Below are 15,127 nucleotides of genomic sequence, written 5' to 3'. Positions count from 1 at the left end.
TGCTCCCTGTCATCACTCCCGGGATCCCCGTCCAGAGCAGCGGTGGTGTCCCAACCTCACCACAAACCATGGGTGGCGTCACGGACCGACTTCCCAAACACCAAAAACCATCCCCTTTCACTCACGGGCGAGGAATGCTGCTCGAGTCCCCGGATCCGGCACACCGCTCGAGCCACCGAGCAGCGAGCAGCAAACAGCAGGCTGCAGCAGCGCCGGACCCGAGCGTCAGCGAGAGCGCATCAGCGACGGCTCCCTCCCCACCCGCGACAACTTGGCGTCAAGAACAGGATCTTATCGTTCTACTGCCTGGTAGAAGTGCGCCTTGTGTCCCGCCGGAGGTGTCCGGCCGAAAAATTTCAGAATCCGCCATCTTGGGCGCGAAAAGTTCCCCGCTCGAGCGTCTTCCCGAGCAGTGGAGGCGCGAAAGCCGAAGCTCCGCCCCTGAAGAGGAGGTGCTGAGAAGAAACCAAGGGGGACGGATGGCGTCTGGCCGCATGTAGACCGCAACTATAAAAGCAGAGACGCCAGGACTCTGCGGCCATCTTTGGTTCCTGGAGGAGGCCGCTGCTAAGATGCTGAATCCGTCCGGCAACACCGTCGTCCCCGCGCCTGGTACTGCGGCATGGGTGGAAGTCCGGACCGTCCAGCTAAGCAGCCGTCTGCAGGTCCGTGTGCAGCTCCTCCTGGAGGAGTGGGAGGCCGACATGGCGGACGTGGTGGCGACTATACAGAGACGCGAGGTGGAGGAAGATCTGGAGGAGCGGGTAAGAGACCCACGCCCCTGTATTCCCAAGGGATCAGCCGCTGCGGCTGAGGGACCCGGCCTGCACCCGCTCACCCTGCTGCCTCCCCCGCTACCAGTGTTAGTTGCTACCACCCTGCCACTAGGCCCGCTACCCACACAACCGGTAGCGGTACCCTGCCCGTCCGCCCAAGCGGACCGACTTGCAGCTGAAGCCCGTAACCGTCCAGAACCACTTCCCTGGAAGCTGTCGAAGACCGAGCCCATCAGCGGAGATGTACCGGAGGCACATGCAGTGACCGTGCCTGGTCCCGTACCGACCCCGGCAGCCCGTCCCGTGCAGGAGGAGGCGGAGGTCAAGCGGGAGAGTAACTCTGTACCCATCCCCCACGCCTCGGCTGAGGCTGCGCCGGATCATTGCTGCGAGGCAGCACCCCAGGCCATGACACCGCGGGATCTTCCACAAAGGGCACCAGTGGTGGGCAGCGTGGTGGAAGTCTCGCGGGGCCCGACCCGCGCGCAGGGGCAAGCAGTAGCCCCTTACTGGGACAGGGAACTGACCCTGCTGGGCCAAGAAATTGCGGAGAGGGAGAGGCGGAAGGCTGCACTGATAGCCCGCACCATCCACGAAAAAAAAAGCCTCCGCAGAGCCACCTTCCGGGTACGGGGCCCGATCCACGAGGGGCAAGTAAGAAAATTTGATGTCCGTCGGGGATACGTGTTCATCTATGAGCCGGGCCTGGAGGCCGAAGTCTTCATAGCCCGCCGGGACGTTAATGCCCACTTACCGGAGGACCACCCGGGCCGTAACCTGCTCCCAGGGGATCTGGTCCAGTACACGCGACATTGCGGAGAGAGGGGCTGGCTTGCCCTGGACGCAAAACTGAGGGGCAGTCAGGAGGCCCAAGCACCGGCCCAGCCCCCTCCTCCTCCGGCCGCTGTGGTAGATTTGAAGTAAGTCAGCGGTCCCTCCGCCGCAAGTTGTCCCCGTTGGGACCACCGGTACCGTTGTTAAATGAGTAAATGAAAATGAATCAACCGAACTGTAACCTGATTAGCAACCGTGGTTGAACCGGCCGTTGCCGGCAAGTTGTCCCTGAAGGGACCCTTTGCACCGTTGGCGTAAGGAACTACTTACGGACACGCCCGAGAACTTGCAGGGCAACCACAAACTTGTGGCATGTAATTAATTTCTGGCCTTTATTCCGTAGCCGCCTCCGGAGAGGTTGTTTTGGAGGATGGGCCTGGAGGAAAGGGATGGCCCAGGCCCGCCACTACCATAACCGGTGGCGATCCTCCGGGGGTCAGGGGTCCCCCATGGACGTGGGTCCCCTGCAAGAGACCGTATGCGCTCGGGCAGCTTGGTTCTGGACTGGAGTCAAGGGGTGCTGCCCACTTCCCGCCCACAGGTTGTTTGGGCGGGAGAGAGCGGAAGCCATATGTTTTAATAAAATGTACCGTTAGTAACGTTGAAGAAGGTGCCTCCCGTTAAGGGAAGTTTCATAAAAGTATGCTTATGTTTAATGTTTTACTTGTTTCTACCTCTTTTTTACAATTACAAAATAAAACCGGTGATGGACGGGCAGCCCGCGGACGGTCTGCATTTAACCAAGGGGGAATGTGGCGCCCTGGATAAGCCAGGTCATCACAGGTACTGCAACAACACTCCCCACACCCCGGTTAGGCACATCAGCCGCACACACAAATCCTTGTTGCCTGCCTCCAGGGGCTGATGTCCACACCAGGTGGGGTGGAGCCAGGCGGTTGGCCCCTCCCACTGAGGAGATCACAGTCCTGGAGGTGGGAAAAGGAAGCAGAAGAGTTAGGGAGAGTGAAGTGGAAGGAGTAAGTGGCAGGAGAGGAGCAGTCTGACAGTGTCCGGGTACGTGGCCCAGGCACATACAGCAAGGTTGGCAGACGGTGGTGGCCGTCTGCAGGAGAGGCCAATCGACGTGGAACCGTAGGACCAGGGTCGGGCGGTGGCCCGCCGGTACCGAACTGGGGAGCGAAGAGAAGCCAGCACCATTCGGCAGGGCCTACGGACCCCGACCAGGCTTGGAGTCGCCGTTAAACCGGTGAAATCCGTTAGCGACGGGAACCTCCGGGGTTTCCCAGCAGCAAAGAGCCGATAGAAGGCAACCGTCCAAACCGTGAAGGGAAATACAGTCACTGCCAAGGCTACAATTTCCAGGGCCAGAGCCTGCGGGCAAAAGGAGCTCCTCCGGCACCTATCAAAGCTGGGGAGCGGGTTACCGGTGGGAAGCCATCGGGGCCGAAAACACACTACAGGTGCAGGGAAAGGCAGCCACCGCAACCTACCGGGAGTGACCACTGCAGCCGGCTGCGGGACCCGTCCATCCAGCTGTTTGTTTTACCAGAGACTCCGTGTACCGTCTGGCACCGCGCTGCCCCCGCGACCCTGCACCTCACCAAACCCTGCCGTCCACATTCCATTCACCTCACCGGGACCACCCAAAACCCCCTACCCACGGAGGGGAGAGAAACATCTCGGCTGCTCCCTGTCATCGCTCCCGGGATCCCCGTCCAGAGCAGAGGTGGTGTCCCAACCTCATCACAAACCGTGGGTGGCGTCACGGACCGACTTCCCAAACCCCAAAAGCCATCCCCTTTCACTCACGGGCGAGGAGCTCCGCTCGAGTCCCCGGATCCGGCCCACCGCTCGAGCCACCGAGCAGCGAGCAGCAAGCAGCAGGCTGCAGCAGCAGCAGCGACGGCTCCCTCCCCGCCCGCGACACAATATGTGCGTGTGTGCTTGTGTGTGTGTGTGTGTGTTTGTACGTGTTTGTGTGTGTTTATGCACGTGTGGAATGACAAAATAGGGGACCAGGATGGGACATTTAACAAGTTGTGGAACGAATTGCCTGCATTGCAATGATTTCCTATGGGAAATCTTGCTTTTCTGAACGAATAACTTGGTTAACAAGTGTGCCGCCCCCGTGCCGGCAGCCTGCTGCTGCTCGGGTCCAGGCCTTCCGGTGGGTGGCTTAAGGGTCTCCGGACCCGGGGGATCCCGCGGACACTCCGAATGAATAGGGTTGGGGGGTGGTGGATGTAGGACGTATATGTACGGGCTGGGCCGTACTAGCTTCGTGACGCCACCCACGGTATGTGGTGAGTTTGGACACCACCGCTGCAGTTACAGGGCACCCGGGGGAAATGTTGTGCAGCCAGTTGTTAACCCCTCCGTGGGCCGGGATGGTGGCCCCGGGACCCGTTGGGGGTTGTTGGTGGTGCAGGGGGGGATGGGTGACTGCAGGGAGCTGGTGTACTCACTATGGAAGGAAACACACGAGTCTCTGGTAAACCAAGGTGATGGTGGTCAGTGCCCGCAGCCGGCTGCGTTCTGGTCCCCCACCCGGCTGGTGGTCTCTGTCTTTCTCCTGCAACTTTGTGTAATGGTGGACTGCCTGTGCTTGCAACTTCAGGAGTCTGCTCCTGGCTGGATGTGGCCTAAGGAGCCCTTACCCGCAGACGCTGGCACGTGGGATCTCTGAGCCCTGGCGGTTGCCTTTTATCCCCCTCAGTGGGCTGTTACCTTCAGTCGGGACTTTGGGTGGGACACGACCTCTAGTCCTGGCCTCAATCGGTCAATTAACCAGTTCCAGTACCTTCTGGACTTGGCTTCAGGGTCCGAGTACCCCCTGTGTGCTCCGGTTTCCGAGTCGGTTCCCCGGGTCAGTTCCACCGAGCCGTCTTCCCGGCTCCTGCAGATGGAGACTGCCGTCTGCCTCCTAGCCAAAGGCACCAGGGCTCCTACCCTGGCACCTGTTCAATTTGGGTATTCGCCTCTGCTGGAGCTGGCCACAGCTCCAGCCCACACTCCTCTCCAACTTGAACTCTAACAGAATCTGCCTGTTTTCCCACCCTGGGCTGTCTAAACTCCTCGGTGGGCGTCTTCCAACCGCCTGGTTCCGCCCCCTGGTGTGTCTATCTATCCCTGAGGGGGGGCGTGACTAGGTTTTTGAAGGTCGGCTGATGTCACCTGTGAGGGAAGGTGTTGTGTAGGGGCCCTATTTGTGACTACCTGGCCTGGCCAGGGCGCCACACTCCCTCGTGGTTAGACATAGACCGTCCACTGGCTGTCCGACCACCACCAGTTTATTTTTGTTTAACTGAAAGATAAAAAAGATTTTTAAAGACATATACAAGTATAATAACATATTTACACGGTATGAATACTTTGGTTTCTTCCCTTAACGGAAGGCAGGTTACTTAAACGTTGCATAAAAACATTTTTATTAACCGTGACGGGACAGGACCGGGTCCTTTTCACCTTAGCCCACCCAAACAAACCTAGCCCTGGTGCCACCGCTAAACACTGGTGCGCACCCCTTTTCCCCAGTCCAGGAAACGGGTTCGGGTCCGGGTGTTGCCCACACGGGCCGGGTAATAAGTTCCTTACCCGGCAGTCTCTCTCAGAGCCCCAAAGTTCAGGGGACCCCTGACCCGGAGGATAGTCACCGGTTACCATGGTGACGGGACCTCGGCCTACTCTGTCGCAGGACCTTCCTCCAACCAGCCTCTCCGAAGGCTGTGGCATGATGAATAGGTTGGTCTGGGACTATTTACAAGACCCAATAGTTTTTGGGTTGGCCTGCAAGTTCTCAGCCGTGTCTTTTTAGAAGGGTAGGTAAAACGGGAACATCAACAGGGTCCCAACGGGGACTTTGCAGAAGGTAGCCGGGAACCGCTACCACTTAATACTCTGGATAATTGGGGTATTCGGGACTGGAGGGAGGCGGAGAGGGGTGGCCGCACTGTAGAGCACTTCGGGCTACCCTCCTCCGGACATCCAGGGCAAACCACCCCCTCTCTCCGCTGTGCCGGGTGTACATTACCAGCTCCCCGGGCTCCAGATCCCGATCGGGATGGCCGATGGGCAGGTGCGGGTACACGTCCCTCCGGGACACGAAAATCTCGGCCTCCATGCCCGGCTCAAAGATCAAACCCCATCCTCGTCGGGGGTCAAAGTGCCGGACCTGGCCTTCGTGTGTCAGGCCCCTCACCAGATAGGTGGCGTTTCTGAGATTGTCCTTCTCCTGGATGGTTCGAGATAGGACTTACGCCTTTCTTTTCTCATGGGCCGCAATTTCTCGGCCCAGCTGGCGCTGCTGCTGCTCCCAATATGGAGCGTCTGTGGCCTGCTCCAGTGTGACCTGCGCTGGGGCCGAGCCCAGCCGAGCGGCTCCATCCCTCCCGAAGTTCAAACAAAGAAAACCGGTGGGCGGCGTTCTAAGGGAAACACCCGCCCACCGGCACGTTTGAGCTCAAAACTTCCAGTCAGAAATGAGCGGGAAAAAATCTACCTCACGTTCTTGGAATGAAGCCACGCCCACTCGGGTTTGTGAGGCAGTCACTGCTGCTGTGGGCGTCCCAGGTGGAATTTCTTGTCATAGGCCAGCTATTCAAGGGGACAGGGGCTTTTTAGAACCTGGGCACCGTTTCACCTCAGAGGGTGTTATTCAAGTTCAGCCGGGTTTAGAGTTTTTGGCCACCATTGCTACCGGTGGCAGCATAAGGGAGGGTTTAAACACCCAGCAGGGAAAAGTAGTTATTTTCCCGGCACACACCAATTTGTCAAGACCCATTATGGGAGCTAACCAGAGTGCAAGTCAAAGGTCTTCCGAATCCACAGGTGACCCTGCACCCATGAGGGATAGCTGGGGCACTATGACAGAGTTGCAGAAAGAGGTAGGGGGTGGGCGTGAGGGGGCCTCTACCATATTGCAGTATGCAGCCAGCCAGCAAGCGGAGTGGGTTCCTGCAATTTTATCTCCCCTACATCCCAGGTTACACTGCCAATGCTCCTCGCCCCACTGGACCCCCCACGGTGGCTCAGGGCAATATTACCCATCCCCAGTTATCTGCTCAACCGGCTTCTTACACAATAGGGGAAGGAATTACCCTAACATTGATGGGGCAGAGCAGGGTACAGCAGGCTGCAGCAGCGGCAGGTCATGGTAGACCATCAATTGCAGCGGTCATGCGCAGGAACCCCTACTTTTCAGGGTGCGGGCAGCCGCCATGACTACTCATTATCCTCGTCATCAAGTGAACGGTATGGACGCCGTCACTCAGGGCAGCGTGAGCATCGTCGCCACAGTCGACGTAGTAGGAGGTCGAGATCCAAGCGGCGGAATAGACGGTCGAGGTCGTCGCGCTGGCGGTCTCCCTCTTCTTCAGAGGATTCCACAGCAGAGTCCAGGACCAGTAGAAGATCAGCAAGGGAGGAATCTGTTAGGTTGGTCGCCCAGCCTGTAACGCATAGCGAACATCTGCAAGAGCCGGTTTTACTGACATCGCCGCATGGTGAGTACCCTTATGTAGGAGTATGGAAAGGGGCGGGTTCAACACAAGGGGTGGGGAGTATAGTGCCCTCCAGCAATAAAATTTTTATCAATCCTAAATTGCTTCACACTGAAGCGGTACAACCTCCCCGCTTACGCCCGGATTTATATAAGGAGGGTCTATTTTGTGGAGTCCCTCCACTGGGAGCCCATTTGGATGAACAGGTTAAAGAAGCTATATGGGCTAATAAAAACGTGGACATTTGGTCCTTTATATCTGCCGATCAACATGCGGTACATAAGGAACGGCATTTTGGGGAAAAGTCTTACCAAAGGTACTGGGTTGTGTTATGGGCCAACGCCACCCGGAAAATTGTTCCGAACTTTTTATCTATATGGGTGTTATTTACAATTCATATAAGTCACATGGTGGTTCAGCCTGGTGGAAATATGATGAGAATTTCCGCCGGCGACTGGATATCCAGCCACACCTAGGTTGGGGGGTAAAAGCCACAGATTCAAGGCTTAGGCTGATGATTGTGCAAAGAACATTACAGCCCTTTCCAGGTTTGGCCGCTGGACACGGGAACCAGAACATAGGTTTAGTGGCTGTTCGCCGTCCCGGAACATGTTGGGCCTTTAATGAGGGGTTTTGCAAATTTTATGGGCTGTGTAAATTCAAGCATGAATGCTCAGCATGTGGAGCCTCTCACCCGGCATCAAAGTTCCCTAAACCGGGACAAAAAGCTCCTGGTCCAAAAACAACTCCCCATAACGAGCACCGCGTCACCGGTGAGTGTAACCAGGATGGGGCCGTGGCTAAACAGGAACCCCAATAAACCGGCAGCTGCGCAAATTCAGTTCGGTTTTTCTTTTGTTTTTTTCATCCTGTTCGTTTACTCTAAGTTTCCGTCTTCTTCCCCCAATTTGAAATCTGCTGCGGAAAACCCGGAGGTTATTCGGGAAAAACTGGAAAAGGAAGTAGCACTAGGTCATTTTCATGGCCCGTTTAGAGCACGGCCCTTTTGCAACTTGAGAGTATCCCCATTGGGGACGGTCCCCAAAAAGGACCAAGGCCAATTTCGTCTAATTCATCATTTGTCTTATCCAAGGGGCACTTCGGTGATCGATGGTATTCCGGAAGAGGAGGCTGCGGTGAAATATGTTTCATTTGATAAGGCAGTGGAATTGGTCAGGGAGGCAGGGCCAGGTGCCCTTTTAGCAAAATCTGATATCCAATCTGCCTTTCAGTTGTTACCAGTGCACCCTGATTGTTATCACCTCTTGGGTGCTACGTTTGAAGGTGAATATTACTTCAAACACCTGCCTTCCTATGAGTTGCTCGATTTCTTGCCAATATTTTGAAACTATTAGCACATTCTTGGAATGGGTAGTACGGAAGGAAACAGGATTTTCTTCAGTAACTCATTACTTAGATGATTTCTTATTTGTTGGCCCTGGGAATTCATCTATGTGTGCAAATATTTTGGACCAATTTAAACAGCTCATGAAACTTTTCGGGGTTCCACTGTCACAAGAGAAGACCATAGGCCCAGTTACAGAATTGGCATTTCTGGGGATCGTGATTGATACAAAAGCCATGGAATTCAGGCTTCCGCAGGACAAAATATCAGTCCTACTTGATCTCATTTTGGGTTTCCTGACTGTCGACAAGGTTTCGTTAGTTCAAATGCAGTCACTGTTGGGTTCTTTGAACTTTTTGTGCAAAGTCATGCCTATGGGAAGAATCTTTTCAAGGTGCCTTTCCTTGGCCACCCGAGGGGTAAGGCATCCTCATCATAAAATCAGGTTAACTGTTTAATTAAAGGAAGATTTAATGGTATGGCGATCGTTTTTGGAAAATTACAATGGCCATACATGTTTCCAAGAAAATGTGCAATCGAATGACGAGGCGGAGCTGTATTCCGACGCGGCAGGGGCAGCCGGATTTGGGGTTATCTTCGGTAACAAATGGTGCTCGGAGAAATGGCCTCAAGATTGGGAGGAACGGGCATGGACTAAGAATCGGACTTTACTTGAGCTGTTCCGTATAGTAGTTGCTACGGAATTGTGGGGTAATGCTTTAAGAAACAGAAGGATAACCTTTTGGTGCGACAACGATAGCGTGGTACATGCTATTAATCACTTTTCCGCTTCATCACCTCCGGTCATCAAGTTGATTAGGTTCATGGTTTTAAAATGCCTAAACTTAAATGCATGGTTTAGAGCCAAAGTTGTACATGGTTATAGTAATAACACGGCGGATGCTTTGCCACGTTTCCATTTTCAGAGATTTCGAGAGCTCTACCCTTCGGCACAGGAACAAGGCCTGGTCTGCCCGGCATGGTTGTGGAATGTCCCCCTGCACTAACAGCTATGGTTCAAGCATCGGTGGCTCCATCGACATGGTGTGCTTACGGTAAAGAATGGAGGGAGTGGTGTGACTCGGGAGGTGTGATTGAGGGCGAACCTTCAAGTGATTTGTTGCTGCAGCACATGATGCATTACCTAACATACTTGAACAGCAGGAACACATCTGGGACTGTGGTTCGTAACCGCCTGTCGGGATTGGCTTTTCATTTCAAATTGCGGAATTGGCCGGATGTGACAAAGGTTTTCTTAGTGACACAGGTATTAAAGGGTTGGGTGAGGAGTTCCAAGCGAACAGATCGTAGAAGGCCTATTTCGGTCCTCCTGTTGGGAGAATTAATAAAAGGGCGCGGGAACAGTTTGTTATTCGCAATATGAGTCAATTTTGTTTTCGGCCGCTTTTGCGATTGCGTATTTCGGTGAGCTGCGAGCTTATCCCAAAGTCATTGGGTTCAGATTGGGGATTGCGACATGATGACGTGCTGACATGCGGAGACGGGTTACGGATCAGGTTGCGTAAGTCAAAAACAGACCAGTCAGGCAGAGGCACCTGGTTCCCATTGTTTTCCATGGCTGGCCCAGTGTGTCCTAAGGCATTAGTCACGGATTTCTTAGGGGTTATGAGCAATGGCGATCAATTTTTTGTACAATGATGATGGCTCAGCTCTTTTGGCGGGCCAATTCTTGGCAGTAATGCGGCAAATTTTAAGTTCTATTGGGTTACCTGCGTCGGAATTCGGTACGCATTCATTTAGAATCGGGGCGGCTACTGAGGCATCGCGGGCCAACATGCAAGAATTGGAAATCCAGAGTGTGGGAAGGTGGCAATCGAAATGTTTCATGAGATATATTAGACCTGATTTGGTTCTAAGTCCTGTTTTTCCTCCAAACACTTTAGTTGTCCAAAAAAAAAAAAAAGGGAGAGAGGAGGTTGTTGGTACAGTATGGTATATTTTTTTGCAGGTTTTTATTTCTGGAATTAAATTCAGTTTTCCTTGCAGATGGTAACCGGCCCAGCGTTTGAATTTTTGGTCATTCTTTCGTCTATTGGGCTGAAAGGAGAGCTGATTCCTGTCCCGGTGGTTGATGTTTAGGATTCTTTGAAGTGGACGTCAAATGGAGGGGCTACAGGGGACTGTCATGGCCACAGGTCCCACCGAAAGTGGTGAAGATTGCAAGATGTGTGGCGGCGCCGGTTATCTTGGTCATTCATGCTGTGGGAAATGACTTAGCCTCTTTTCCTTTAGCAGAGCTCCTAACGTTAATGCGATCAGACATGGACAAGTTTCCTTGTTTTTTCCAGGTTTTGAAACTTGTATGCTCTGAGGTGATCCCAAGGCTCACGTGGCACTGGGCGAGAGAGGGTAGCGCAATGGAGAGAACGAGGCGCACGCTTAATCAGCGGATTTCTAGATTTGTACATTTCAAGAACGGTGTAGTGGTTCGCCACCATCGCTTGGAAGGAGACAACTCTATATTTTTGCGTTCAGATGGAGTTCACTTAAATGAGTCCAGTGTCGATATTTTTCTGTCATGGATCCGTGAAGGGATTGCTCAGGCTCTTATGGGCTTGGGGGGGGGGGTCGCAGCTCGTTAGGTTTTTCACTGCTCCTTGGCGGAAGGGGTTGGTAGAGGTGGCCGGAGATACCCGCACCGGACGGCCGGTTTAGGCGGAGAATCTCCCAAAAAACCCGTTTGTTGTGTGTTGGCCTTGGTAAGGCCCCTTTTAGTTGGTAAGCTGCAACCTAAAAAATTTTTGCCAATGGAAGAAAAGATGAGAGCTTATAATTATTAGTCTCTCCTTAATATTAATATAAAATGAGAATTATTAAAAGTTGTAATTCTAAAATACCTTTTTTCAAGGTGTTTCTTTTTTGAAGGGGAAGGTTGGTGGTGGGTCCGGGCAGTCTTGTTACTATGCAGGTATAAGCATTTCTTACTATTGCTGTGTATAGCATGTCAATCAATGGACAGGCAATCGCTTGTAGTGGTTCCTGCCAAGCCATTGTGGATACTGGTACTTCCCTTCTTGCTGGACCCTCCAGTGACATTGCCAACATCCAGTACTATATTGGTGCAACTCAGGACTCAAATGGACAGGTGTGTAATTTCCATATTATCTCAGCTGAGTAATTAAGAGTTATACAGAAATTAATCTTTGTTTTTCTTTTTGTTATTCCTAGTATGTGATTAATTGCAACAATATTAGCAACATGCCAACTATTGTCATTACCATCAATAGTGTACACTAGTTCCCATTGCCAGCCAGTGCCTACGTGCGTCAGGTATGTTAAATAAAATGTCTTTCATAATTACAAAACAAGTATCTGACACTGGCCTACTGCTGGTACCAGTAAACCCATTTTTTGTCCTCTTTTACAGAATCAGGAAGGTTGCAGCAGTGGATTCCAGTCCATGAATCTGCCCACTAGCTCAGGGGATTTATGGATTCTGGGAGACGTATTTATCCGTGAATATTATGTGGTGTTTGATAGGGCCAATAATTATGTAGCAATGGCTCCAATAGCATAAGTAATATCTCCCCATGCTGTATCCAGAGCTAACGTATATGAGCTGTTTAAAAACACTTCAGTGGTTTTGCTAAAGAAGTTTTTTCAACACCTTTTGAACTTTAAATATGTAATGCAATTTATTTAGTAAAAATAACATACTAATAAAACACATGTTCATAACATCAATTTATGCTTTTAAGTTTTTATTTAAAAAAAAAAAACTAAAAAAAAAAAAACGACTTCACATAAAAGTTATCAGGATAATGGTTGTTTAACATACATCTAATTATTTAAGCATTACCCATACCAATTCAATTATAACCTTGCTATATACTCGTACACTTCTCAACATAGAAAATGCAACACCGAGAAAGAAAAGAAAAGGCATGGATTTATGGATGTCACAAGATGGGTAGACATGTTAATGATATACAAATGATGAAAAAAATGGAAACAAAATCATCAAATTATCATAGTTTATTCCCTGCACATAATACCTTGGCTGTGATAATTGAGGTTATTAATGGTTGTTTAAGGAATGTTCTGTCAGTTCTGAATTTTAGAAAGCAAATCATCAAGATCCACTTTCTGACAACTCTTTTGCAATTGTCAACCAATGATGTCCCAGTTGTGTTAGATGGAAGACATCTTCAGAGGACTTCCGGGGCCGTTGCGGTCTCGGGCGCGGCCTCCTCCGGGGTCAATGGCGGGTCCTGAGCAAGACGGGGCACCTTCCGGATGCGGGTGGTGTGTGGAACTGGGGTCGGTGAGGGGCTGGCTGCTGGCGGCTTCTTCGGGCTGGTCCTCGCAGACCGGTGGGACGGACTCTGATGCCGGTGTTGGTGGCAGCGGACCAAGCGGGGTGTCAGCAGCAACCGGTACAGGAGGCGAGGGAGGCAGTATAGAGGGCAGGGGCAGGCTGGGTCCCTCAGCCTGATCGGCCGGTCCCTGGGGGACATAGAGGAGCGGGTGAGCGGGTAAGCGACCCACGCCCCCAAGGTTGCCTCCACTTCGTGTGCCCACACGGCCGCAGCCAGCTCCTCCATCTCGGCCATCCACCGCTCCAGCATAAAGCGCGCCTGCGCCTGGATCCGGCGACACATCCGTGCGGTCTGGGCTTCTACCCATGCCGCTGTTCCGGGCACGAGCTCCTGCACTCCGGGCTTGTTGGACGGGTCGGCCATGTTGCTTTCTCGGGGTCCAGGAACCAGAAGGGTGGCAGGGTCCTGGAGTCCCTGCCCTTTATCTGCTCGGTCACATGCCAAAGAAACTTCACCCGCCCCCCCTTTTCCTGGCACTCCTCTCTCAGGCCAGTAAGTTTCGTTTTTCGACTTCCGGCCTTGCTTTCTGCCCGTGTTCCCAAAGGGCGGGGCTTCGGCTTTCGCGCCCTTTTGTCAGGGAAGGAGACCCTGGGCGGGAATCTTCGTGCCAAAAGATGGCGGTTTCTGGAAATTTTGCAACGGATCACCGCTGACTTCAATACAAGGCGCACTTCCACAAGGTAAGTGGATGGGTAAGTATCCTGTTCGTGATGACAAGTTTTGGGGTGTGCCGCCCCCATGCCGGCAGCCTGCCGCTGCTCGGGTCCGGGCCTTCCGGTGGGTGGCTTAAGGGTCCCTGGACCTGGGGGATCCCGCGGACACTCCGAATGAATAGGGTTGGGGGGTGGTGGATGTAGGACGTATATGTACGGGCTGGGCCGTACTAGGTTCGTGACGCCACCCATGGTATGTGATGATTTTGGACACCACCGCTGAAGTTACGGGGCACCCAGGGGAGATGTTGTGCAGCAAGTTGTTAACCCCTCCGTGGGCAGGGATGGTGGCCCCGGGACCCGTTGGGGGTTGTTGTTTGTGTAGGGGGGATGGGCGACCGCAGGGAGCTGGTGTACTCACTATGGAAGGAAACACATGAGTCTATGGTAAACCAAGGTGATGGTGGTCGGTGCCCGCAGCCGGCTGTGTTCTGACTCCCACCCGGCTGGTGGTCTCGGTCTTTCTCCTGCACCTTTGTGTAATGGTGGACTGCCTGTGCTTGCAACTTCAGGAGTCCACTCCCGGCTGGATGTGGCCTAAGGAGCCCTTGCCCACAGATGCTGGCCCGTGGGATTTCTGAGCCCTGGCGGTGGCCTTTTATCCCCCTCGGTGGGCTGTTACCTTCAGTCGGGACTTTGGGTGGGACAGGACCTGTAGACCTGGCCTCAATCGGTCAATTAACCAGTTCCAGTAGCTTCTGGACGTGGCTTCAGGGTCCGAGATCCCCCGTGTGCTCCGGTTTCCGAGTCGGTTCACCGGGTCGGTACCGGCGGGCTACAACCCTGTCCTGGTCCACCTCAGTTCCACCGAGCCGTCTTCCCGGCTCCTGCAGACGGAGACCGCCATCTGCCTCCTAGCCAAAGGCACCAGGGCTCCTACCCTGGCACCTGTTCAATTTGGGTATTCGCCTCTGCTGGAGCTGGCCACAGCTCCAGCCCACACTCCTCTCCAACTTGAACTCTAACAGAATCTGCCTGTTTTCCCACCCTGGGCTGTTTAAACTCCTCAGTGGGCGTCTTCCAACCGCCTGGTTCCGCCCCCTGGTGTGTCTATCTAGCCCTGAGGGGGGTGACTAGGGTTTTGAAGGTCGGCTGACGTCACCTGTGAGGGAAGGTGTTGTGTAGGGGCCCTATATGTGACTACCTGGCCTGGCCAGGGCGTCACACAAGCACACTCCCAGAACAGATTGTTCTCGTTAACCAAGGTTCCACTGTATATAGTTGTGTGCTGTCCGAGTAAAAATCAGAGAGCACACTGATTAATATAATTCAATAGAGATAGTCATCAGGCACTTATTCTCTTCAATGTATCAGATTAGACTCACCCATTCAAGTCTATGGATATGCACAATATACAGTAAGATCGGATCCCATACACACTAGTATTACATCTTACTTTTGTGGATACATACCAAACTGTATTTGATCCGGAATATTTTAAAATGGTGATGTATTAATATGGAAGCCAAATGGATATCTATACGGAGGAAAATTGTTTAAAGTTTTCTGGATAAAAATTGGATAAATTTTAAACTCCCACCTCTTCTGTGGCCTTCCTTCTAACACTCTTACTCCCCTCCAATCTATCCTAAATTCTGCTGCCCTACTAATCTAACTCTCCCCCGTTATTCCCCGGTCTCTCCTCTTTGCCAATCTCTTA

General features: G+C 52.7%; 1 protein-coding gene and 1 long non-coding RNA gene across 5 annotated transcripts in view; one reads left to right on the top strand and one right to left on the bottom strand.

The window, feature by feature from the left end:
- MYRF (myelin regulatory factor) overlaps nucleotides 1–15,127 on the bottom strand; it is a 233,319-nt gene that overhangs the window by 103,793 nt on the left and 114,399 nt on the right. The gene's annotated exons all lie outside the window — the stretch shown is intronic.
- On the top strand, nucleotides 11,670–12,119 carry LOC142255001 (uncharacterized). The gene is made up of 2 exons (XR_012727334.1): nucleotides 11,670–11,705; nucleotides 11,803–12,119. It is a non-coding gene; the product is annotated as an uncharacterized LOC142255001 (long non-coding RNA).

Source organism: Anomaloglossus baeobatrachus, chromosome 10 (genome assembly GCF_048569485.1).
Source record: "Anomaloglossus baeobatrachus isolate aAnoBae1 chromosome 10, aAnoBae1.hap1, whole genome shotgun sequence".
NCBI classification, from domain to species: domain Eukaryota; kingdom Metazoa; phylum Chordata; class Amphibia; order Anura; family Aromobatidae; genus Anomaloglossus; species Anomaloglossus baeobatrachus.
Note: the sequence above shows the minus strand (reverse complement) of the source record. Positions and strands in the feature narration are given on the sequence as shown.